The 26,622-nt window shown below is 41.6% G+C and overlaps 1 protein-coding gene across 7 annotated transcripts in view; it reads left to right on the forward strand.

Annotated features, from left to right (window-relative positions):
* Osbpl10 (oxysterol binding protein like 10) overlaps positions 1-26,622 on the forward strand; it is a 293,822-nt gene that overhangs the window by 74,923 nt on the left and 192,277 nt on the right. For 2 of the 7 annotated variants that reach the window (XM_021238741.2, XM_021238744.2), the window contains exon 1: positions 24,004-24,287. The exons of 3 other annotated variants lie outside the window; for them this stretch is intronic. The gene's annotated coding sequence lies outside the window, so the exon portion shown is untranslated. Of the gene's footprint in view, positions 1-24,003; positions 24,404-26,622 lie in introns of those variants that run through there. 2 more of the 7 variants (XM_021238742.2, XM_087182163.1) reach the window with 2 other exon arrangements.

Raw genomic sequence — 26,622 nt, forward strand, 5'->3', positions numbered from 1 at the left:
TCTTATGATTTTTTTTCCTGTTACCATTCAACAAATATTTATTCAAAACGTGTTGTGTTCAAAGCATTGTGCTGGATGCAGCTGCAGATACAGTAGGAAACACCACAGACACAACCCTGAACACAGGGAGCTTAACTTCTACTGCAGAGCTGCCCCCAGAACCTTCGGCAGTGATGGCAGTGATCAATCCAGTACAATGGCCGGTAGCCACATGTAGCTACTGAGCACTTGCAATGTGGTTGGCATGTTTGAGGAACTGAATTTTTCCTGTTATTTAATTTTAATCGATTTAAATTTAAATAGCCGCACATGGGTAGTGACTATTTGGATACTTGTTGCAATGGGCCAAGTAGGTCTTCATGTTTAGACTACCTCATTCTAAGAAACTAAAAAAAAAAACATGCTAAAATCTAGAGTCCTAGACTTAACTCCATATGTTGCATAACTAGAGGCTTATCTTGAGCATATTTTTACTGTGACATTTTCCAAAGTGGGTTTCACAGAATACACTGCCAAAAAGGGTACCATGGTTAGTAAGCTTGGGAAACACTCCTGCTGCTAACCTTTTTGGAGCTATATAGTGGGCATAAGCGTATTTATTGACTGATAGATCACATGATAGAGAAATTAGGGTCTGATTCAGTCTAGTTTTGGCTTTTTTTTTTTAACTTAGCTGGTAGTAGCTAAATTTTATTAAATGCACCTGTGAACACACTTTGGGAAATGCTGTTGAAGGAAGACAACTGCTTGCTTTAGGACTGTCTTAAAAACAAAAGGGAGAAATGATGGTTATAGTTTCTGTTTAGTTCTTGGTTTTCCAAGAATAATGGGAATTTTCCCCTTGTTTTACATTTTGGTGGGTTAGAGATGTGACAAAGTGCAGGGCATAGAATTATATACAGTACTCACATTTGGCTACTGAATAAATGGAGCAACTAAAATCTTCATTGTGGAGAGATTCATAAACATATATTGTGTTGTGTTCACCTTGTCCAATTCTCTTTTTGCAAGCTTACCTGTGGTTTTTTTTTTTTTTGGTACCAGGGATCGAACTTGGGTCCTTGAGGTTGCAAGGCAAGCGCTGGAACCACTGAGCTAAATCCCCAGCCCAGCTAACCTGTGCTGTAAGGTTCTCGATTAATACATGCACAGAGAGACCGTTGGATCTTGATTTTTTTTTTCCTATCGATTTGGGTTTATAAGACATATTCATGTGGCCATTTCCAGCTTTTGACTCAGTTTACAAAGGCCTGTCTAGTCTCCAGGGCTGTTGTTAAGTCCCCCATCTATTTGGTATGAATGAAAGCACAGAGTTGAATATATACCAAGCCCATAGGTCATTTTAGAGATTCTTGTTAGATTGTATCATACATCACTTCTTACTCATGCTGTTATGTTTGTGGTGTGTGGTGTGTATGTATGTACGTGTGCCCAGACAAATACACAAATATGGCATCTTAGTTTGCTAATGCTTTACTTAAAATGAAAAGTAGCCTGGACCCAAGGTCATTCACAAAGTAGTGTGACTCTTGCTCACCTTCTGGAATTTTCAGCAGCAGGGAAGTGTGGAGCAAGCACACTGGGAGCGGAGCTGGCATCATCCATCGTGTGGCAGATGCCATCCATCATGGCTGACGTGGCAGAAAAAGATGGAGAGCCGCTGGGTAGTGTGGCTTCCAGGTTCCTTTCAGGGCTAACATTCTGTCATTTTATGACAGCTTTATTGAGTTATCTGTGTAGTTAAGCAGTGTATTGTGGGTTACCTTGAGCTCAAACATCAGAGAAGAGACATGTACAAAATATGTAAGGACTTCAATAAAGAAAATACGATGAGCTTGATATTTAGTCTTGGAAGAGGGCCAGAGCTTTTCGGGTTCCTTAACTTTCCATTTCATCCTCAAGTTTAGAAAATATTGCTTATTTCTGCCATTTGGGGGCTCCTCAATAACCAATTCTTAAGTTTGGGTGTGGTGGTACACAACTATAATCCCAGCACTTGGGAGGCTGAGGCAGGAGGATCACAAGCTTAAGGGAAACCTTGAATACATAGTGAGACTCTCAAAACGAACTTTCAAATTCGTCATTTTCCCCCTTGTGGCTATTAATATTTTGCCTTTAAAAAGGTATTTTTAAAACCCATTGTTTTATTGTGGTAAAATATGCATAACAAAATTTATCATTTTGACTATTTTTAAGTGTTCTGTCTGTCTTGTGGTGTTAAGTGCATTTACATTGTTTTGCAACTGTAAACCTTACATTGTAATCCAATACTTACTCACATGAAGGAGGGGGGATTCCCCAATGGGATCTGACTTTTCAGCATCTGCTGCGTGTTAATGTATCACAAGTGTTGTTCATAAACAAGGCCTGCCAACCACAGTTAACTGTGTCCATAATAGAGCTGGAATTAGTGCAACTGAATGACAAAATGAAACTTTAAATGTTAGTTTTTTTATTCTTTTACAGATAGGTAGCATTTAGGCATCCCCCTGCTGGGTACATAACCAACATTCCCTCCTTTCCTCAGCCCAGATAAATGGACGGAATATGCAGATACTGACCCTGAGGGGGCCCTGTTCCATTTCTTCCCTTTCTACAGGGAAGGGAGGGTGTGGAAGATGGCTCGGAGGGGTAAAACCAGTTGGAGATGTGTATCCTCTCATTGTATCACTCCAACCCTCCATTCTTGCTGTATGAGACCCTTACACACCTATGCACAGAATTGGTGATTTGAGGCAAATGGGATCTACCATCTCCTCACAGCCAGCTTTGAATAAAGCCGTTTTCCCTTTCACCAAAATGAATGGCCTCCTTTAATTGGGTTGGCAGTGAGCAAACAAACCTAGCTCAGGAATCTAAGTGTCGGGTAACATTAGGAAAGGAAAAGGCCTAGCATTTGCACATTCCCTGTATGAGGCCACTTTCCTTCCTGAAGGAAGGGAAGAAAGTTGTGGCGGGAGTGGTGGAAATATTATCCAGGTCTAATGGTATTCTCCATTTTCCTAAGGGCATGGAGATTTAACCAGAAGGCCTGCAGGGGAAGGTCAAGAACCTTTCTCTGTCTGCATTAGGGGTGATCAACTGTGGAGATTATGTAGCCTGACACTGTTTTAGTACATAAAGTTTTATTGGAACCACAGCTCCACCTGTTTGATTGCTGTGTGCTAAGGCTTCCGTTTTTCTACCTCAGCAGAGTTGAAAGTTGCAGTAGAAACTGTATGGCCCAGTGAGTGTAAAATATTTACTTTCTGGCTCTTTTAGGAAAACAAGGTTTTTGAACCCTTTGTTCCAGGCCTTTGCTGTAAGCCTTGAGCATCCCTGGGTGTGTGTGTTCTTAACAGTTCCCACAGTTACACATCAGGCAGCATGAACCACATTGGAGGTGTAGCCTTTGATAAGGAGCCCTGCCTTGGTGTCCTGACCATTGTGATGAAGAGTCAGAAGTTACAGCTCAAGCTTAATGTGAGCCCCAATGCCTGATTAAAAGAACATTGTAGTCTGTTATTCATTCATTCTTTCTTTTTTGTATGGTACTGAGGTCTAAACCCAGAGACTTTGCATTGAGCTACATCCACCATCTGCTTTTGCTTTTTATTTTGAGACAGAGTTTCACTAAGTTCCTACATTGCTCAGACTGGGCTTGAACTTGATATTCTCCTGCCTCAGCTTCTTAAGGTGCTAGGATTACAGATGCACCACCTCTCCTGGCTGAACCAAGCTTAAGAGCCTGCTCGCTCATATAATGATTTGAATAAAGGAAGCAGGGGACCTTTAATACATGAGGCAGTTGATCAGAAGGATAATTTAAGTGTGCTGTAAATACTTGCAAGGGTTGGGAGACTTATGGATTGAGTTCAAGGAGGTGACGGCTGGTTGTTCCATTTTGCAGTGGAAGCCTGAGCGGTATTTCAGTATTGCCTTTGATTTTTCAGCATTCCATTTGCCAGGAAATAGGACAGATAAGAACCTCTGAATTCCCTGTCTCTGAGGAGTCCCACTAATGAAGCCCAAGTGCCCCCTGTTTATAGGCCTGAGGGTAAGGATGCAAAGTGGCTTTGTTCCATTTCCAGGGCAGCCAACCTTTTGGGTTGTTGGGGTCACAAGCTTTTCAGCATCTTCTACTTCTCAGATGGCTTATTTAAAAAGGTGGTGGGTTTCAATGCTGTTACTCAGAGTGAGGACGATTCAAGTGGATGGAGGTGATGTTTCCTAACAGTGAAGTAGTGTTTGCTTGGCTGAGGTATGCAGAGTGGCCCTGGAAAGAAAAGCTAATATGTAGGTTTATAAAAGTCACAGCAACTCATTCGATCTGAGACAGAGGGAAGTGAAATTGTTGGGGTACCAGAGTGGCTCAGCTTCCATGAGTCACTCTAGAAACGTTCATTTGCATTTTTTTGCTAATGAAATAATTTGCTGAGAGGAGCAAGTTCTCTTCAGAGGAGCAAGTCTCTCTTTAGTGAGCAGTTCTCTCTCTCTGTCCCTCTCTCCCTTGAGCTGCAGTAGCAACAGCTTTCATTAGCCACAAGAGTCATGGAGTTAATGGAATCTTTTATTTTCCATTATTGTAATTCTCTTTCCCAGGACTAATCTCCAGGTGCCTTAAGAAACAGCCTCATAAAACAAAATGCAGAAGACCAGACACCGAAGCAAGTTGGTTTTCTGGCTGAATGCTAATATATTTCTTTTGGTAAGGGGTACTGTTTTGAAAGGAAAGGTCTTGGTGATGAAATGACTGATCACTTTTACTAGTTCCCTAGATCAGAGAGTATTCTAGAACTGTAGCCATGAGAGACCAGCAGAGGGCCAAGGCCTGCAATCTGGAGAGGCAATGTAGACTCTCCAGTTATTTATTTGTTCATTAACCTCTAGGTCAGTTTACAGTAGTGATAGCGGAGTCTATAGAAAGGAAAGGGAATTAACGTACTCATTAGGAATCCTGATGAACACTAGGGATGTTTTAATGTTTTATTCTAAGACATCTCTTTCTAAGCTACATGCTACTTCTCAGTGACTTAAAGACAGCATCTTTAGAGGGCCCTTGGCCAGGCCCTGTTTCCTGTCCACTGCTTGCTGTAGAAGTGATTTCAAGGTTTCCTATGGGTTCCTAATCATCAGGTAAGTGAAAGCCGGGTAAAACAATGCTTCTTGCAGTGCCCCCAGGGGAGCTACTCCTCTCCTCTTTACATCTCTCTGCTGGAAAGTGCTGCCGTCATCCACGGGAGATCAATATCCTCCAGGTACTTAAAAATATCCTGACCAATGGGGTTGGAGTGTTATATCAGGGCATCGACCGCAGAATGTTTAAAGGCAAGCAAACATACTGAATAGGAAACCTAAAGCAATGGTGTTTATTCCTGTCTCACTGTTTCCTTAACCTTGTGTTCACTCATGAGCTATCTCTGACAGAAGTAGACAATTTACAGGCAGAAACACCTGCACCACTCCATGGCTGGGCACCTGGCCTCTAAATCACCTGTAGAGCCACAGGTTACCAGGCTGCAGGTGGAAGACAAGAAGCTGGCTCTTTTAGTTGTGCTTGAAACAATAAAAAGGGAAAGCTTTCTATGCGATGCGTCTGTGTATATTCTACATGTCAACATTATCTTTGCCTGGACTGTTACAGTAAGCTCTGAGCAGACCCCCCCCCCCCCCGCCGGCACTCATTGGAGCATCATTCTAGTGTGAACCTCTAGTATGTCTTTGCTCTGAGCCTGCCAGGGGCCTCCCCTTGTGTCTGGAGTCAAAGTCCCAGCCCTTAACCACATCAGCTATCATGCTAAGGCCACGAGTCACCTTGCTCCTCACCCTCCACGCCTGCCACACCGGCTTTCTGCTGCTGTTCTCCAGCGCCCTCCCCTGCTCCCACCTCTGACTTTGTGTTATTGGCCAGAACACAGTTATTCCTTCAGTGGGTCTGCCTCAACCTCTTCTTTCTGTTTTTTTGCTTTGATTCACCTTACAAACAGGTCTTCATTGCCAAGGGAGCTTAGCTTCCGACTCAGCAGCCCTTTCTCACTCTCTAAACTGGGCTTTACGTTATTTTTTGTCTTTTTGAAGCACTTATTCACATGAAACATGTTCATTTATATGTTTGTCATTTCTCTCCCCCCACTAGATCTTCAGGTCTGTGAGGGCAGGAATGTTTCTGTCCTGCCCATTGTTCTAGCCTCAACATCTAGAAAGGACCCATGCAGTGGATATAGATATAAAGTGTAGAAAACTTCATAATTTAATGAAATATGTTATAGATTAGAAGTTCAAATGTCTGGTTCCAGACCTGGTCCCTGTACAGACTATCTTGAGACAATGGGGAGATCACGTAGATTTACTAGTCTTACCTTTCATATTGTAAAGTGGAATAAAGAATACCTGCCCTGTTTTGGAGATTACGAAATGAGATAATCAAATGGGCGTGTTGGGAGCTCTAAGTGCTGCTCAGATTTAGTTATTTCTGGTAAGATACCACAGGGCCTTTGCCTACAGTAGATGCTCAGGAACAAGCTGCTCAATACTGTCTTTGTTCCCTGACATAGACCCTTTGGTGGGCACATGGCATTGCACTGGGGTGTGACCTATGACCTAATAGAGACCTTTAGTAAATTATGACATCAATAATTCAGAGGCAGATTATGATTTCACTGTTTCTCTAGAGCCCTGAAGAAATTATCTGCTTCCTAGAGCCATAAAAATTCTCTCAAAATAAAATCTTCCAGGTTTGGCAGGCAAGCTGTCTTCAGTGACTTCCATGGTGGTTTTTCTAATTCAAGTTTTACTTCAGTGAGTTCTTCATTAGCCCTGGGTAATCTAAAAATATTATTGTTACCATCAGATACAGCTTCTTTGATCTTTGAGACTTGAATCACATCTGTTAGCAGTGGGTGTGGCTTTCCATTTCTTCCTAATCAGAGAAAATGTGTAGCCAGTAGGGGTGGAGAACCTTAGGGTCACAGTGGCCACCAGATAGGCAAATTAGGTCCTGGTTGGAGATTGGTTAGTTTGCTAGCTAAATATAATTATTCATAAGCTACCAAACATGTTCTTGGTAATGGAGATTAGTTTTGGCTTTAAAGAGTTTTATATGGTGGTGATGATAAGAGTTAAGGGAACAGTGATAACGAAGGGACACATTTTTGTTCACTGGTCTTTTATCTTGGGCTCATTAGAGAAGATGTATTAAACTGCTGCATGTGCATGATGCTGTATTGAGCTCCGAGGGATGCTTAATCCAGTGGCATGGCCCCAAAGGAGTTTCCAGTTTAGTTGGCAGAGATAGTCATAATGTTATTCACTGATAATAATCAAAGGACACATGACTTCCCAATTCTTCAGCTCCAATTTGCTGGTAGGAGAGTTGAAGAAAGATAATTCTGGCTGGGGGTGGCCCACATGTGTATTATGAAAAATAGTTTCAGAGGTGATCATGGGAGAGTATGAGAAATGGGAAGAACTAAGTGAAAAGGGATTGGCTTTTTGGTTCCCTTTTTGTGAAGTAGGTTGTTCCATTTGTTTTTGCCTGGGAAGTTGAAGTAGGAAATAATCTTCAGAGTAAAAGGAAGAGTGCCCACCTCTTTCAGGACACAGGCTTTGGTGCTGTTTTTGAAATCTGCAGAGCTGACTGAGGAAAGTCACTACCCAAAGGCATATGAGATTCATAAATCTGGAGGAGAGATTAATAAGGTGCAATGTGGTGGCTGGTCCTCACAATCCAGGATAGAGCTAAACATGTCTGTTCATCTGCAGAGAACATAAATTTCTTCTCTTTCTGTTATTTTTTTCTCCTCTTTGGGTGATGAAAGTAGTTAAAACAGTTAATTAGGGGATAGTTTTTCTGAGGGACGAGGGAGGAATATATTTCTGTCTTGCTAAGTCTTACATATTTTTCCTAGAGATGGTATGATGGCAATTTTTAAAGCAGATCTGGGAAATACCATAGTTGATGTTTGAAATTCAGTCGTGTTTATTAATCTCTGTCCTCTCTCACTGAGCCTTCATCTTATTGCTCCAGTTGAGTAATCACTAGGTTCCTGGAAGTTGGGATCTTTATGGAATGCCACATGCTCTCTGACACGCTGACAAGTTTGATGTCATCACGTGACTCCAGGAACAGGAAATCACAGCTCACGCGCATGTAGAATGCCGTGACATCCTCTGAAAACACTATGAGGTGGGGAGGCAAGATGAGGATGATTTTAAAGGTAGCTGATTAGTATTTCCTTAATGTGTATTGTTTGATAGACACTGTATTGTGCTTGCTGTGTGCCAGATATCATTCTAAGCATTCTACAAATAATTTATTTAGTCTTCATAAAAGACCAATGAGGTAGATACTTTTATCACCCGGTTCCTTTGTTGCTTATGCCTTTGTTTTGTTTGTAGCTGCCTCTGATTTAAGATAAATTCTCTGGAGAAAATCTCAAAACAGAATTCTGTCCCTTAACTGACAACTCCTCTTCCCCTAGAAAATTGGGGGAAATTTCACTTTTGAGTTCATTGGCCAAACATTACCTGTTTTCTTGGGCACAGATTTTGGCCAGTTCAGATGCCAATTGGAAATGATTTTGTTTCAGGTTGAGTCTATGAAGAGTCAGAGCTTTTAGAAATTTCAACCCACTCTGTTGTGTTTGAGATTATGTGTTCCCAGGAGAGTATGCTGTGCATCCACAAAGTCACCCCAGGACCTGAGCAACTTTGATATGACTTGTGAATTCACAGTGAATTTTGTTGCCTGGAAGCCTGGGAGCCTGTGCTGGAGAGACAGTTGAGATTTTAATCTTGTTTTGATAGCTTTTTTCATACATTCACCTTTTCAGTTTAGTTTAATTAAGTGCCAGGTGGAACTGGCTAGTCAACAGATTTCATTTTGAAAATGTGTGTATTTTTCTAGAGCCCTCTGTGGCAGCCTGATCTGATTGCCCATTTATCATCTTGGCTCCTGGCACATTAGGGCCTGGGACAAATTGCCCAGCCTGTCCCAGTCTGGCCTCGCCAGCTCTGAGGTCTAAGACTGGGTGGCTTTTAGGCTCCTGCTGAGTGTTTTGGTTTCTTGCCAGTCTGGAAGGCATGAACTGCCATGCTGGGAAAAGGTAATCAAGCAATAAAGCTAATGCTGGGCATGAGAAGGCAGATTAAAGAGGGTGTGGGGAGGAAGGGAGCCAGCTGCCCACCATGGCCGGAAGAGGCAGAACATGGTGTCCATCCCAGGTGACCCCCATCAGCCATTGTAAGCATTCTTCCAAATGTAGTAGTTTGGATTTCTCCCTTTTATCTCCTCTCTTTCCCTTTGCCTGAGGTTAGCTGCCCACAGAGTCCTATAAGGAGGTTATTCATGGCTACCCTTGGGTCACTAGATTTAGCAGACATCCACCTTTGATTTCCTGTCTGAATATCTGACATTTCCTGACCATTATCTCTGGTGCCTCCCTTGCTTCTAAAATTCGTTGAAATTGAGGTCCTTCCTTTTGAGGTGGAGGATTTGGTATGCTCTTATCTTTTTGAGAGAAGCAGTGTGAAGCAGTCATTAGAACATAGCTTTGGGCACATATTTTATTTGCTGGTGATTGGCTGTGTGACTGGTATGTGAGAGACCCTCTCTGTGCTTTGCTTTCCTTATCTTTCAGAAGGGGTAATAATACCTACACTATAAGGTTGAGCAAGTATTAGCAATTATTATTATTATTTTCTCCACTTTTCCTGCTGTTCTCTGTAAGAGAGTCTGTGAGATGAAGACAAGAATTTTTGTCTTTTCCCTCACTGCTATATTCCTGGCACTCAGCACACTTAGTAAATTGTTGGTCTGTCTGTAGAGTGAATAAATGTGGGAGAGACTGTGCACATGCTCTCTGGCCTCTGGCTTTTCATATATCTTGGGACTACACGGAGGTGGAAGGGCAGTTTCTGCATTGTCTACCTGGCTGTTCTCCCTCCCTGCCCCCATGGAGTCTCTGGCTCTAAAGGATGGTACTTGGGGTGCTGGTGACTGATTTGGGGGCTGGATTAGGATTGGCAGGGACAACCTTTTAGCACTGTGTATATGCCTGGTCCGTCTTCAGAGTTCTGGATGTGTGTTAGTTGGTTTAAACCTCAGCACCTAACTCTGTGAGGTGGGGTCTTCTCAGTCCCACTTTCCAAACAGGAAACAGAGAGCTACTGAGGATAAGTGACTTGCCAAGGCAACGTGGTATCATAAATACTTGTTAAACACTTTTTTTGGTGTGTGCCAGGCATTTGTGCTTGGTACTGAGGAGGTAGCAGTGAAGACTCCTGAGGTGATTCCTATCCTTAAGGACATTCAAAGGATAATCAAAATATATGGTGAATGTTTAAATTATAAAAATTTATTATAGTAAAAGACACATTGCTATTCCCTATGATGAATGTTACCATTATGTATATCTAAAATGTACCAGTAAATGTTTTGCTTCAAAAAAAAAAAGAAGAAAAGACACACTGCCATTAATCCCCTTTGAAATATTCCCCTGGCTTCAAACTCATTTATCTCATTGTTCTTGCCACTTTCTGAATCAGTTCTGGAAGTCTCTTTTGTGTCTTTATGAGGAGTGATTAAAAAAAAATACAGTGAATGCTTCTACTGAGTACCAATGAAAATGCAGGCTCATAGAAACATTACAGTGTGTCCTCATCCACCTTATTCACTGGATCTGGTGCTGTGCAATTTCTAGCTCCTCCCTAGAGTCAAAATGACCATGAAAGTAAATGCTTGAACTGATTCAGGATATCAAGACAACAAAGACAACACAACTAAGGATACTCATGAAAGAGGACTTCCAGAACTGCTTCAGAAAGTGCCAAGAACAATGAGATAAGTGTGTTCAAAGTGAAGGGAAGTATTTTTGAGGTGGATTAATGGCAATGTGTCTTTTGCTGTAATAAATTAAAAAAAATTTAAACATTCACTGTATTTTTCAATCATACCTCATGTATACTAGTGATTGTGGATATTAACAAATTATCCCACAAATAATGGCACAGCTGTGATTTGAGGGAAATGGGAGAGAGGTATTAATACACCATGGGATAGAATGACAGTGGGCCTGGTGGGTGGAGAAGGGAAGCCTTTGTTCTAGGCAGACACTTTTCAGTTGAGATCTGAAGAACTAGCCAGAGTAGGAAAGGTTTCCAGGCAGTTGGAACAGAATGGTCAAATGATCAGAGGGGAAATGAGAAGAAGGCCAGTGTGGTCAGAGAAGAGCAGAGTGGGGAGATGAGCTGAGCTATATCTTGTGAGACCTTCAGACCCGTTTAAGAATTTTGGATTTTATCATGAGTGCAATGGGAAGCCATTTAAGGATTTTAGTCAGGAGTACAAGAGGAATCTCATTTACAGTTTAAAAAGAATCATTATGTTGAGTAGAGGGAGAATGGATTAGAAGCAAGTAAGGAACAGATGTAGGAAGGTCAGCAGATGAAATTTATGCTTTGACTACAGGATGTAAAAATGTACCCCAAATCCATATGATTACTTAAGTAGGCACTGAGAAGGTTTCTTTTTTTTTTTTTTTTTTGAGACAGGGTCTCACTCTGTAGTTCAGGCTGGCCTTGAACTCACCATGTAGCTCAGGCTGGCCTTGAACTTGTGGCGATCCTCTTGCCTCAGCCTCCCCAGTGCTGGGATTACAGGCATGCGCCACCATTCCTGGATCAACATCTACTTTTATTAAACATTTCATTTTGAAATAATTTTAGATTTGCAGTAGAAGTGCAAAGATAGGAAGAGTATTCTCATGTCTTATTTTCCCAACTTCTAACCAACATTTAACAGTTCTTATACATTAGGAATGGGTATTTCCAGGGCCGGAGATTTAGCTCAGTGGCACTGCACCTGCTTCGTAAGTACAAGGTCCTGAGTTTGGTCCTTGGTACCAATTTACCTTACCCCACCCAAAACGAGAAATGGGTGTTTCCAAGCCAGACATAGAAAGATAAGCACTGCATGTTCTCTCATATGTGGAGGCTAAAAAGAAGTTGACCTGAATGTAGAATAGTGATTACTAGAGGTTGGAAAGGGTATGTGGGGTTGGGTGGGTTGTGATAAAGGGAGCCTGTATTTGATCAGTGCATGCTGTATGCACAAATGGAAATATTACACTGAACTCCTCAATATGTTCAGTTAGTACATGTTAATAAAAAGAAAATAATTATGTAAAGAAATGGATATTTCCTTATCATAATGAAGAATATCTCTGAAATAACCAGCTGATATCTTACTGAATGGTAAATACATAGAAGCTTTCCCATTTAAAGCAAGAATAATACAAAGTTGCCTGCTCATTTAAGCTCACTTCACAGCATTCTGTGGTATGTGATAAGGCAAGAAAAGGAAACCAGAAGCAGTTAGAGACAAAGACCCTTCTCAATACCTGCAACATCTAAAAGTTAACTGAAAATGGCTTAGTATTAATGCAATCAGGGAAGTGGCAGAAATACAGAATAAATATCGAAAAACCTATATCAGAACAATAGGGCATAAATAATTGCTATTTAAAGCAGCTGACAGCAGCGGCTTTGGCTGTCAGGTCATACAGGTCCTCTTTGTTGGACCAGCCCGAAAGGTGGGAAAGGTGAAGGGAGACCTCTAGGGATGGTGGGGCAGGGATGGGGCGAGAGGAGGGGCGGGGCGAGAGGAGGGGCGGGGCGAGAGGGGCAGGTAGAAGATGGCTGCTGGATCAGTCTGGCCCTGGAGTTGGAGCCTTCCGTGGAGAGGTCTGCAGGACAGAAAGGGACAATGCTGAGATTTAAAAATGCAGTTTCAAAATAGTTTTATCAAGTATGTTGCTAAGAATGTTTAAATCGTACTTATTTTCTGTAGCATGTTTTCTGTGCTTTGGACATTAATATCCTCTCACTTCTTAAAGTTTTTATTTTTTAGTAGTATACTGGGTCACTAGTACTTCTCAGTGCAGCCATCTCTCAGCACCCATGGGGGAGTGGTTTAGGACCCTGCAGATACCAAAATGCTTGGATACTCAAATTCCTTAAGTGAAGCAGCACTGTATTTGCATATCTCCTGTCTACGTTCTCCTGTATATTTTTATTTTATTCTTTTTGGGGGGTGGTGCTGGGGACTGAACCCAGTGTCTTGTGCATGCAGACTGTGTGCTCTACTGAACTATACCCTCAGACCCTCCTGTATATATATATATAGTTGTGTTTTTTTTGGGGTGGTACAGGGATCAAACTTGGGACCTTGTGCTTGTGAGGCAGGTGGTGGAACCACTGAGCTAAGTCCCTGGCCCCCAACCCTCCTGAATATTTAAAGTCATCTCATAATAATTAAAAACAATGTAAATTCTATGTTTATAGTTGTTATACTGTATTGTTTAGGGAAAAATGACAAGAAGAATGTTTATACCTATTCAGTAAAATTTTTTTTTTTCAAATATGTTGGATCCGCAGTTGATCGAATCCAAAGAGATGGCACCCAAAAGTGGGGTCTGACTTTAGTTTTTGAGCAGAAGTAATAGTGATTGTGCAGTCTTGTCCTATTAGTGATTTTGATGAGAGAGCTCTTAACATTTTCAGTTTTCACCTGTAGGATTGTTCTGTGTGTGTGTGTGTGTGTGTGTGTGTGTGTGTGTCCTTCCCTCCTTTGCTCCCCGCACCCTTTTCTTTCTTTTGGTGCGGTGCTGGGGATTGAACCAGGCCAGGTGTGTGCTAGGCAAGCACTTTACCACTGACCTGCATCCTTAACCCCCTTTTCCCCTTTTTTCTTTTGAGAAAAAAAAAATCTCACTAAGTTGACCAGGCTGTTCTTGAACTTGGCAGTCCTCCTGCCTCAGACCTCAAATTAGCTGGGATTTCAAGTGTGTACTTCCATGCCTGGCTTAAAATATAATTTTCCTAATACTGATCACCAGAGGCCTGGTTTGTCTGTCTGTCCTCTTTTTGTCATGTTCTTGCACTTTAGGGATGTATTTGGATTTTTTCCCCCCTGCAGTAATGAGGATGTAACCCAGGGCTTCATGTATGCTAGCCAAGGGCTCTACCATTAAGCTACACCCTCACCCCATGTGTAAGTTGCAGTATCTGTTGTCTTCTGGGCTAGCTTAATTTATTTGTACATTTTGTGATTATTGATATATTTAGATGTGTCTGTTCCATTGTAACCACTATTTTTCTATTTGTCTGCTTTTTCTATCCTTACCCACCCTATGTCTTGCTTCTTTTGGGAGGGGGGTTGGATTTTTTTTTGGTTCCTTTGTTTATATTCCATTTTTTTCTCCTTCTCTTTTGGAATTTACATGCCATATTTTTCTAGTGGTTTCCCTTGAAATTTTACCATATATACTGAGCTTTAGAAGGTTTAAAATTATCTTAAACCCACACACAAACCCAGTTGAATGCTTTAATTTTAGCTATCCTTCTTGTCTAACATGCTTTTGTTCATTATTTTAGTTGGGAGACATCTCAGGAAAAAAATTCCTTAAGTTAGACATCTTTCTTGTTTTATGCAGTCTGTATTGTTTGGATTTACCTCTGTGTGTTCAAAACACAAAGGGTCCTTTTCTCTACTTTCATACAACATGTGGGGATTTCTACCCCTCCAACAAGCAAGCAGTTCTGCCTCGCAGCCCAGATTTCCTTTGATGCAATGCATTGTCAGATCCCACAGGTTAAGGACTCAATCTCCAGGATTGTTCCTCACTTCAAATGCCAGCCACAAACCATAACCCCCATCCAAGTAATTTACTTGAACAGCTCACAGAACTCGGGCACAGGTTTTCCGGCTTATTGTAAGAAAGCACTGGGCACTGTATGGGAGACGGGCGGTGGAGCTCCCATGATTCTCTGTGTGCGCCAGGAGTATCCGCGCACTGCGCTGTCTGGAAACTCTCTGACCCTGTCCTCTTGAGTTTTCCTGGAGACTTCACTGCGTATGTGTGACTGTTAATAGCGTGGTGGGGAAACCCCGGCAGGCCTGTGCAGCACTCCTCCCTTCCACAGTGTGTGGCTGGAGCCCTCTGCAATGGGCTTATGAGCCCTCAGATAAGGATAGGTAGAGGTTTCTTCATGGCCAGTTCCCAGACGGAAAGGCAGGGGAAGTTGAATGTGTCTATGATCTACCTTGGGGAAGAGAAATTATAGTTTCTATCACTTGTTTTGGGGAGGGAGTTTTGAGTCAGGAACCATAGAGAAAACCGTAAATGTGCACACTAGCACAATCTCAAGTTTATTATCACTCTTTCTCTTCTTCTCACTCGCTCGCTCTCTTTTTGCACATCAGGTAACTAACTTCATAGGATTGCTTTTCTTTTCCTAACAAACTTTAAAAGTTTCTTAAGTGTAGATCTTTTGATGCCAAAGTATGTTTTTGTAAAGGTATTTGTTTCATTTTCATTTTAAAATAACTTCGCTGGGCACAAAATGTTAATTTAGCAACTATTTTCTCTCCATGTTTTGAAGACAGTATTCTGCTGTCTTCTGGTCCCCATTGTTCCTCTGGAGAAACTTACTGTTGTTCTGAGGATGAATGATAGATAGCGCTTTGCTTTTAAGGTCTTCCTGTTGGTGTTTTCGGTTTCCCTATGATGAGTGAATTTCCTCATTTCTCATGGTTGGGCTGCTTTGAAATCCATTTTGGAAAATTCACAGTCATTATTTTCTGAAAACTTGTCTCTCCTGGCTTTTCTCAATTCTTTTGTCACAGATTGATCACCTGATCTCCTAATGTCTCCTACATTTTCTATCTTTTCTGTCATTCCTATACTCCATGCAATTTCTTTGACTATACCTTTCATTTTATTCTTCTTTCAGCAGTTTCTAATATGTTGCTTTAACCATCTTGAGAGTCTTTTAAAAAGTTAATATTCTTTTAAATTGGCACATTATAATTGTATACATTTTAGGCTACAATGTCATGTTTTGATAATGGTGTACAATCTGGAATAATTAAATCAAGCTAATTAATGTTATCTATCACCATAGACATCTGAAATTTACTTCCACAGATATTTTGAAATATACAACACATTATTAACTGCAATCACCATGTCCTATAATATAATAGATCCCAAAACCTTATTCTTCCAGTCTAATTGAAAGTTGCCCTTTGGCTAATACCTCTTCATTCTGTCCTAACCCCTCCAACCTCTGTAACTGTCTTTCTCCATTCTACTTATATGAGTTTAACTTTTTTAGATTCTACATATAAATAAGATCATGTAGTTTTTGTCTTTTTTTCGGAGTCTTTTAAAAATTATGTTTTCAATTTCTAGAGTTTGCCCTTTATTTTCACACTGTGCTCTTTCCTGATAGCTTTTTATATCTGCATATCTCTATGACTACATCTTTTATTTCATACTCCATTGTTCTGTATTTTATATCTAGAAGTTTCAGTGTCTGCTATTCTTGGAGTTTTGGTGTTTTTTTTTTTTTAGATAGGGTCTTGCTTATGCAGCCCAGGCTGGCCTTGAACTTGCAATGATACTCTTGCCTCAGCTTCCCAAGTGCTGAGATTATAGATCTCGAATAAGACCTCTTGGAGGTCTTGAATGCATGCCTGGTTGTTTCTACTAAGTCTGTCTCAAAGAGAGAAGTTTCCTTTCTTTTTGATTAGTGGTCTTGATTTTGACCTTGTTGCTTGAACTGACTTTGTGGGGCATCTGGAGATAGGCATTAGAAATATTTCCTTCAAAGACAATTTACTTTTGCTTCTTGTAATACCTTGGGGGTGCCACTGATCTGAGACTACATCAGACCCCCAGAGGGTCTTGCTTAGAGGCATTCGAGGTGTGGTGTCTCCCAGGCCTGAGCAAATGCTGGCTCAAAGCTCAGTGTCCCATCAGCAGGCTGCCTTCACCAGTCCTTCTGCCTCCACTGCCTGCTCCCTGGTGCCACTAGGGCCAGGGTGTTCTTTAGAAACCTCTGATTTCTTGTCAGATGTCTTGTGCACTAACTACCGAACAGTTGCTCTAGCAAGAAGATTCCTCTGAGTCTCTCATTGTTCTTAGTGTCCAAAGTGAAAGGATTTTAGATTTTTAAAATTTTTATCTTCAATTTAATGATAATTCAGCTGAATACCAAACTAAGTATCCCAAGATTTTTTCATTTATGTTGTGGAAATTTGGGAATATTCCTTTGTCCTTTTAGATATGTAGTGTTAAAACTGGTGTCAATCTGATTATTTTTTCTTTATAGATTTTCTGATCCCCCACCCTGGAAGCTTTTAGATTGTTTATTTTTTGGTACTGGAGATTGAACCCAGGATCTTTGTACTTAGCCATATTGCCAGCTTTTACATTATTTTTAAAATTTTAAGTCAGGGTCTATTATGGGTTATATCTAGATGTCTCCCCAAAGCCTCATGCACTCATGGGGGGGAGGCTTTAGGGAGGTGACTGGACCATCAGTTTACTTATTGGTTTAGCATAGTTCTGGGTTTGGGTGATAGATTTACTAAAGGGGAAAGACCTGACCTGGGTATGGTTGGCACCAACCACTAGGCTTGTAGCCTGGATGGAATAAAAAGGGAAAGAAGAAGGAAGTCTCATTGCTTCCTGCCTGCCATGCCATGGACTGTTTCTCTTCTGCCATGCCATGCTGCTTTGGAACCAGCCAACTCTGGACTGAAACCTCTATAAACTGAGACCTAAAATAAACCTTTCCTCCTTCTGCTTATGGGTGCTGAGTATTTTTCCCAGCAATGAGAAAGTAAGTAAGATGGGGTCTCACTAAGTTGTTAAATTGCCCAGGCTGGGCTTAAATTCGGGATTCTCCTGATTCACCTTGCCAAAGTGCTGGTATTATAGATATGTACCACTATCTCCAACTTAGATCTTATTCTTTTAAAACTTTCTTATAATAGAGTTAGGCATGACTTTTTCTTCTCCAGCCTCTTTTTGCATTCTGTAAGGTCTTTCAATTTGAAATGCTATGTCTGTCTTTAAGGGTGGTAACTTCCTGGGCCTTATTTCTTTAAATATTTCCTCCGCTTTTTTTTTTTCTGTCTGAGATGTTGTGAGAAGGATGCTGACACTTCTGTTCTGTCACAGTTTTTTCTATTTTATCATCCAGACCTGATCCCTTCTGAGAGTGCCTTGATTAATCTCCCAGGTCACTAGTTCAGGCTTCTACCACATGCTGCTTTTCTACTCGTCCTTTCAATGCCCTTATCACAACTGTGATTTTTCAAACCTACTACTTTCATTTTCAATAGCCTCCCAGAATTCACTGGTGCTGCTTAAATATTTGCTTCAAGTTTGTATTCTTGTTTTCCATTCAGTCTACTTCTTCTGGTGTAAACGGTTTCATTCTTTTTTCTCTTTCATGGCTCCAGTGTTTCTCTGATATCTGCACCTTTTATTACTGATTTGATGTTTCGCTGCCTTACATGCTTTTCTACCTGGGAGTGGAGAGACAGAAGCCTGGCCCCTGCCTATGCTCCCCAGATGAGATGGCCAGGTGGAAAAGGTGCCCTGAGGACTGGAGTGCATCTGGGACCCTCACTATCTGTCTTTCCTCCTCTTCCTCCCAAGCGCTGGCCCTGGTCCTGTTAACCCCACCTGCCTGCCTGTGTGTGGCCAGCTGTTAAGGAGGGTGTGGGAGCTGGCTGACCAGTGTAGCTCGCTCCTGCTGATAACCCACCCAAGCCAGCAGTGCACCGACAATGCTTCTGCTTATCTGCCTGTGATAATAAGTGGGGTGGGGTGGGCAGAATAGAGGACTCTCCCAGAATCAGCCCTTCTTCTGTGGCCACCAATGCTCTCTGGCCCTAGACTGTTCCTGTAGTTGGGAACTTGACCCCCATACCCCAGCTCCCTTTCTCTTTTGGGCTCCCTTCAGGAGGTAGGCTGGCACTCCACCTTGTCTGAAACTGGCCAGGGGGATCCAAATCTATAGATTTGTAAAGAAATAGTGCCGTCTTTTGCAGAAAATACAAGGAGTTTCCATTTGATTAGATTCTCTGGAATGTGGGCTTTTATGTTTAGAGCCTTGAGCATTTGATCCCCTAAAAATATCATCTTAGCCTTTTGCAGAGTAATTATTGCTTTCTGGCGATATCTGAAAAGTGAGGCAATAACTCTTCTGTTCTCCACAAAGCTTTTTTAGTGTGACGCAATCATCACGTGCATTTCTCAGGGGTGCTCTGTTTTGAAAGCTTTATGATCAGTGGTGAATGCTTCATTCACAATGCTGTCAGACAGTAATTGGAGTTGGAGTTTCTTCAAATTAATGTACCATTGTTCCTGATTACCGTAAATAAGAAATGTGGAATATGCTAAGCATCATTTCTAATGCTACATGGGTGTGTGTATTGAGGATACAGCAGTAATGGTGAATTATTCTCCGCAATTAATTATGGAGCATTTCACTGAAACAAGGAGTCAGATTTGTAAAAGGCTGTTAGTTTTCCTTTCATGTGGTGATGTGGTTTCTCTTTATCCATGCACCGCTCCTGGTTCTGCATTGTGGTTCCTACAAATATTGTAGCAGGTTACTGTGGTGCTTTTGCTCATTGAACACATTTGTGTTACTTCTCAAGACAACGTAGCTAAGTTTCATGAGGGCAGGAATGGATGACTTACCACTGTATCCTCAACATTTGGCAGAGAGTAGGTCACTAAATATTTGTGGAAGCAGCAGGCATTATAATCTCTTGTTTTAAAGATGTTCACCCTGGGGCCAGAGGAAGAGTCAAGCAGCTTGCTGTGTAACAGGAATTATGTTCAGCTGTCAGTGATACAGCACATGAGTTGGGATCAACCCCAGGTTCTCACAGTTGGTTGTAGTTGCAGCCACCTGGAGAGCTTTAAAAAACTACACATGGCTGGTTTCTGCTCCCAGAGATTGTGGCTTAATTGGTCCAAATGCATGCTGGGGGTTGGGATTTATAAAAGGTACCAGATGATTCTAATGTGTAACCTTTACTCTTTGAAGGGAAGTTTGGAGTTTCCAGGATTGGTTTGGGTATTCCACAGTTGTCAGGACACAGGCTTTTTTGGTTTTTACTTCTCTGTCTCACAGTCCCTAAGATATGGCATGTACTCATAGTCCAAGTGGACTGTTGGCATTCCAGCCTTCACATCCATAGAGAAAAGGCTAGGTGAAATATGTCACTGTTTCTCATTAGCTAGAACTTAGCCAACCACATCTCCTTGTGAAAGGTGAAATGAAGGGAAAAGAAGATTGGGAAATGTATTCTGATGTAGTGTTATGCCCAACTGAAAACTAGGGGTATCTTAATTTGAAAGAGAAGAGAAAAGAAGATGGATGTTTAGTGGTTGGTAGGCTGTCTCTGCCACACCTGGTTCAGCACATTAAGCAGTGGTAGAGCTGAGTTTCAGATCCTAGTTTCAACCCAGTAGCGTTTCTGCTACTCCCCGTAGTAATGGAATGTCGTATTGAGAAACAGCTGGTGGACTTCAGCAGTAAATGTTGAAAGAGGTGTTCTTTGCGTGGCTCTTGCGCTCACTGAGTCAGAAAGAATTGATCTGCTTGGTGATGTGGTAGGGCAATGAGAATCCATAGATATAGAAATAAACAGATCAGTATGTGTCACCATAGGACATGTTTCAGTTCTTACTGACATGTTAGCAATGGACACAGTTGACCACTCCTTTCTGAATCTCTCTCTTTCTCTTCTGTTTCCCTTTCTGTTACATCTCATAAAAATAGAATTGTACACTGGGTAGCTGTTTGCATCTAGCTTCTTTCCACATAATATTTTTGAGATTCATCCCTGTGGTAGCAGGTATCAGTATTATGTTTTTTTTATTGCAGAATAGTATTCTAGGGTGTGGGTATCACATTTTATCTGTTCACAGGTTGAACATTTGAATCATTTCTAGTTTCTGGTTACTATAAATAATACTGCATTCAAGTCTTTGGTGTGGATGGATAAGTTTTAATTCCTGCTTGGGAGAATTGTTAGGTGTGGAATTGCTGTGTTACAGAGTAGGCTTTGTATTCCCACCAGCAGTGTAGGAAGGGCCTAGTTTTCTCCACATCATTGCCATTGCTGTTGTTTGTCTTTTTATTACAGGGATCCTAGTGGATGTGATATAGTATCCCAGGTTGGTTTAATTTTCGTTTTCTTAAATATTAATGTGCATTTTCCATGTATTTATTAATTACTCATATCATCTTTGGTGGAATGAAATCTTTTGCCTGGTTTTGATTGGGTTGCTTGTTTTATTGTGGAGGAGTGCGAGTTCCTTGGAGGTTCTGGATGTGTATGCTTGGCATGCAGCTGAAGACTGATCCAAAACTGAGCTTAAGACCTTCACAGGAAGGCTTCCATGCTGTGCTGCTGTATCTGCCCATTGGCATTTCAGCCTTTTCCGTGTCTCCCTGGCTCTGATCTGCCATCAGTCTTGTCTGCGCATGAGCATAGTCTCTGTTGGCCAAGGACGTGTGGATGATGGGCCTGCTCTGGTCTATGCAGCCTTTGTGCTCAGCTACCAGAGAAGCAAGGTGTATGGCATGTTTCTCCCCTCCTGCATGTCCTGTGAGAGCCTTGGTCAGCTGTGACTTGCTTCAGGCAGGGCTGTGGCCTCAGGGTGGTGGGGTCTTTGGTCGCCCCAGTGCCTGTGGGTGACATCACTCCCTTCACCAAGGGTGCTCAGTCTCATGAGTCCTCTCCCTCAGTGGCCCCAGAGGGCTGGTTCTCTGCACTGACCTGTGCTGGCAGAGCTACTTGTCTCTCTAGCATGGCAGGTGGTGGTCCCCAAACACCCGTCCAGCTCCCCATCCAGGCAAGGTCCCCAAACACCCTGCCTTTTCTTATCAAGTTCATGTTTTCATGAATAAGCAAGCACTTCCCACTTTTTGGCTTTGGTTTGTTTCTGCTGTGCTGAAACCATTGCTTTTGCCAGTTTGATCTAGTTGTACAGCTGACTTCAGGGGAGGATGAATGGGTTCGCCTCCTCAATCCGTGATGTGAAAACTGGCGTGTCTCTGCTCCAGCCTTGTGTCCGCAGTCCCTGGTCCCCTGGCTTCTCTCCCAGCCTCTTCCAGCAGGGAACTTCATCAGACCCTTTTCTGAATGGCCTCTGGCACCATCTCTGCCTTCTCCAGCATGCTTCAGGGGAGTCCCCGGGATGCCGGAGTAAAGACTAAACTTCCTCTGCCTCTTGGGCCTGGGGGCTTTGCCTTCCTGAGCTCTTTAACATCATCTGACAACTTACCCTTCTCTCTCCTCTCTGCTCTATCTACACTTCCACCACTGCCGCGGCCACCACTGCCTCTTCTTCCTCCTCCTCCTCCTTTCTTTCTCTCTCAATTCTGGGGATTGAACACTGAGCAAAATCCCTACCCTTTTCTAAATTTTTAAAATTTTTAATTTTTGAGACATGGTCTCACTAACTTGCCCAGAGTGGGTTTGAGCTTACAGTCCTCCTGCCTCAGCCTCCCAGAGTGCTGGGATTACAGCCATGCACCACCAGCTTACACCTGCTTTTTTCATACCTTCCTATCTTCCCACCCATAGACCTGTACACCATTTCCTTCTGAACACTGTCCTCCTCCTTCAGATCTCAGTTCCTCTGTCCATGGAACACACTACAAGTAAAACTCTGCTGATTGACTCTTCTTCCATGACACATTCTTGCACCTGCAGGATGGCTTTTGTTGTAGTGAATACTGTCTGTACCCCTCACCTTCTACCGCATGTATCCTTAGCACATAGGATGATACCTGGCACATAGTAGGTATTCAGCAATTATTTTTAAAAACAAATGACTAAATTCTTGCAAATAAAATTTAGTTTTAGGAAAAAAATTAGTTTTAGGATCAGAGCTGCCTTCTTCAAAACATTATTGAACTTATATGGATTTTCTCCTCTAATACATTCCCACCAGTTTGAACCACCAGATGTGCATGCACGACTATCTAATCCAGTGGCTTGTACCGCTGGTGGTACAAATAGGTCTAATCACTTTTATTGGTCATTTTACTAAAATTAATTAGTAAATCAATAAAAAGCACCTGATAGGACAGTCATGCATGAATCACTGGTAGTTCAAGCCGGCCAGCAGTGAGACATATAAATTATGGCCTCATCATGAGCATGCTAACCATATTTGAACAAATTTATCTAAAATGACTTATCCACACTGCAGAAGCTATGTATAGCTGACCATACTGAAAAACAAGTGCCTGCCAAATAATATTTCTGTGACACCCCCAAGACAAACACAGGCTCTTGTCTGGAGTTCTGTCTTATTGGCATTGTTGTAAACAAAACTGCTGATACAATGCAATATGAGCATCAGCACCAAATCCAATTTCTGTCTGTACTTAGGAATGCAAGATATACATTTGGAAGTTCTTATTTCAGAAGCAGGCAGACCTTTAGGCAGCAGAGGTGGTGGAATGGTCTGCAGAAGAGAATTAGCCAGCTTTCAGCTTTCACAAACAAAAATCAAGCCCCTGAGTAGATGAGTACTCACAAAAGTGAGAACCTGTGTGTCAACCTAAATTTAAAGAAGATTCAGAAAACCAGGAGAGATTCTTCAAAGAATACCGAATATTTATTTGGGAGTAGCAGAGCATTTCGATGTGACCCTAAGTGCTGTAATAAACTATGGGCATGTTCAAGGAAGTTGAAGCAAGGGGAAGCTTTCAAAGCAAAAAAGAGGACTACCCCAGGTGTTCTGAAACAGTAATCCTTGGCCACAGTGATTAGTACCAAGAGTGGTTTCGGCCTGGGGTTGAATGTTTACTGTGTGGAGGTCCATGAAGTACTTTTTGTGTGAGGTTGCAGGGCTCTCTGGGCAAGCCAGTGGTCCTGGCAGTCTTCCATAAGAATCCTTTCTTCATAACCTCCCAGCTTTGCTTTTTTTGTTAGGCTGATACAAGTGGCTCCACTTTGGTTTTGGCAACTTTCGCATTTTATTCACAAGTGGCCCCCAAAGTATGCTCCCACTCTTAGGCCTCAGCATCAGCTGGTGCCTGTTTGGAATTCAAATTCTTGCCCTTCACTCAGACCTTCCCAATCACAGGCTTTGGGGTGGGGCCAAGTTTTAACTACTTCTAGGTGATTCTAATTCAGGCAAAGTTTAAAAGCCTCTGGTCTCGGCCATGGTCAGGCCTCTGACTGCTGAGTCGCACTTCTTCTATGCTGCCACTAACAAAGCAAGAGGACTTGCTGAGGCCAGGGATAGTGGCGCTTACTGCCTGACCCTGTTGGGTGTTTGGGGTTAGAGCTGAGCCATGGGGCCGATTATGCCTGGGACTGTATCTCTCAGCCTCCACATGCAGCTTCTCATCTCGGTCTTCAAGGGGTGCACTAGCAGGAGGCGCCCACCACCTTTACCCTAGGACTTTAGCCAGTAAGTAGCAGGATCTTTTTCAGTAACTTGATGTTTGTTCAGACTTAAGGCAGAGACCTGAATCAGAACTCAGCCCATCTCAAGGATCCACAGATAATTGCCCAGCATTGTTGATGGTAAGAATGAAAATACAATTTGTGACTGTGAAGATACTGCCTGAGCTGGGAGTGGTGGCACATGCCTGTCAGCCCAGCAGTCTAGAAGGCTGAACCAGGAGGATGCAAATTTGAGCACAGCCTGGGCAACTAAGTGATTTAGCAAGACCCTGTCTCAAAAAAAATAAAGGGCTGGGGATGTAGCTAAGAATCCAGGGGTTCAATCCATAGTACTGACCCCACCAAAAGCATTTAAAGTGGTATGAAGTTCTCCTTACAGGCACCAGGAACCTAGGAGTTAATAGTTCAGAGTAACAAGGTGTTCTGAAAGCCTGTGTTAGTCTTTGTTAGATGGGGCTCGATTTCAGTATTAAATCTTCTAGTCTTTAAAAGCAGGTTGAATCTCATCATAGATCACATCCAAGCGCAGTGCAGCAAAGCTCCTGTTAGAAGTTTGCTTTGACTTATGCTGCTGCTTTATCAGGTGGTTCCCAAGCAGCAGTCTATCAGTCTCAGGCTGGCAGGGCCTCTTAATCTTCAGGTGCTTTATTCAGGTGTCTGCTCAGGTGAGCACCTCTGATGATCCCATTAGGCAAGAAGTCCGTGCCGGACAATGTCTGTAACTTTTCTTTAAATCTTTAAAAAAATAGTTCCAAAGTGACCAAACCAAGAAATCCACTGCCCAGGCTGTTGTGATTTAGGAAAGCTGGCCTTCAGCTCTTCTGTATGGGACACGATGAGGTTGGCTGACTTTGGGTAGTGTGGGCACGTGGGCACACATGTGTTGTTGAGTGTGTGATGGGCAAGCTTGGCAAGTCAGAAGAGTGGCGAATAATATTGTAAAGTTTTAGCTCGGCTCTCATTTTTCACTGGTTTTTGTATGTTAACAGTTTCTGTCGGATTGAACCACCAGTGGTACCGGCATGACAGTCCCATGCATGATTGTGCAGCTTCTACCACCAGTGGTACGAGCCACCCATGGACCCCATTATGAATGTGTTAAGGGGCTTATTTGGGAAGCTTTGTGAAATTCGTATTTCATTTCTTCCTGACCTCAACCACAAAGATTCTCTAGGTCTGGGTAGAGAGGAGTACATACGTGCATACATACATACATATATACATGCAGTTGTAAATAAGCTCCCTAAGGGATTCAGTAGCTAGACCAAGCCTCATGAAAATTTTAGAAGACAAAACCTTTTAGTTTTTTTTTTAAAGTACACTTTATTGGATTGTCTTTTAATTTTATTTATGGATTTTATTTTGCTTTAAAGATGGTTTTATTTCTTATTTGGAAATACATGGCCAAACTTTTCTTTACAGTTTTGCCTGTTCTGTTTTGTGCTCCCTACCCTTAGAGTTTTTAAAAATACCTGTATTTTCTTTGAATATGCAATTATATATAGTATATAATTTATATATAATATGGATTATATAATGTGGATAATACATAATTGTATATAATATGTATAATTATAATTATATATGTTATCAAAACTTATACTTGATATATAACACAATGAACTGTTATTAAAACTGTAATAGTTTATATTTTTAAATTTTTGTTTTTAAATAAGTCCTTAACATTACAGGTATTTCCTTTCATGAATCTTTTATTTTGCTCTTTATTTGTACTTTGGATTACTCAAGTGAGAAACCATTGGTATTCAAGCTTGTGTGTCTGATATATTTCACTTAATGTTATATTTCCAAGGTATATCCATTTTCATACAAACGTCTCAAATTTATCTTTTATAGCCAAGTAGTACTCCATTATGTATAGATACCACATTTTCTTTAGCCATTCATCTGTTGGTGGACATATAGGTTATTATGAACTGTGCTGATATAAACACTGATATGCATGTATCACTGTAAAATGAAGACTTTAGTTCTTTTGACAAGGTGCCTAAAAGGGGAATAGCTGGTTCAAATGGAATTTCCAATTTTAGTTTTTTGAGATATGTCCATACTGATTTCCATATTGGGTTGTACTAGTTTACATTCTACCAGCAATTTAGAAGGGTTCCTTTTTCACTGTAGCCATGCCAGCATTTGTTATTTCATTTCCTGATTGCCATTTTTTCTGGCATAAGATGAAATCTTAGTGTTTTAATTTGCATTACTCTAATGGCCAGAGATGTTGAACATTTTTTCATATATTTATTGCCTATTTGTACTTCTCAGAAGTGCTTATTCATTTCAGTTGCCCATTTTTTGATTAGGTCTTTATTTGGAAT

This window comes from Heterocephalus glaber, unplaced genomic scaffold, assembly GCF_053883595.1.
Source record: "Heterocephalus glaber isolate CG9 unplaced genomic scaffold, H.glaber_assembly_v1.0 deba00001472, whole genome shotgun sequence".
Classification (NCBI taxonomy): domain Eukaryota; kingdom Metazoa; phylum Chordata; class Mammalia; order Rodentia; family Bathyergidae; genus Heterocephalus; species Heterocephalus glaber.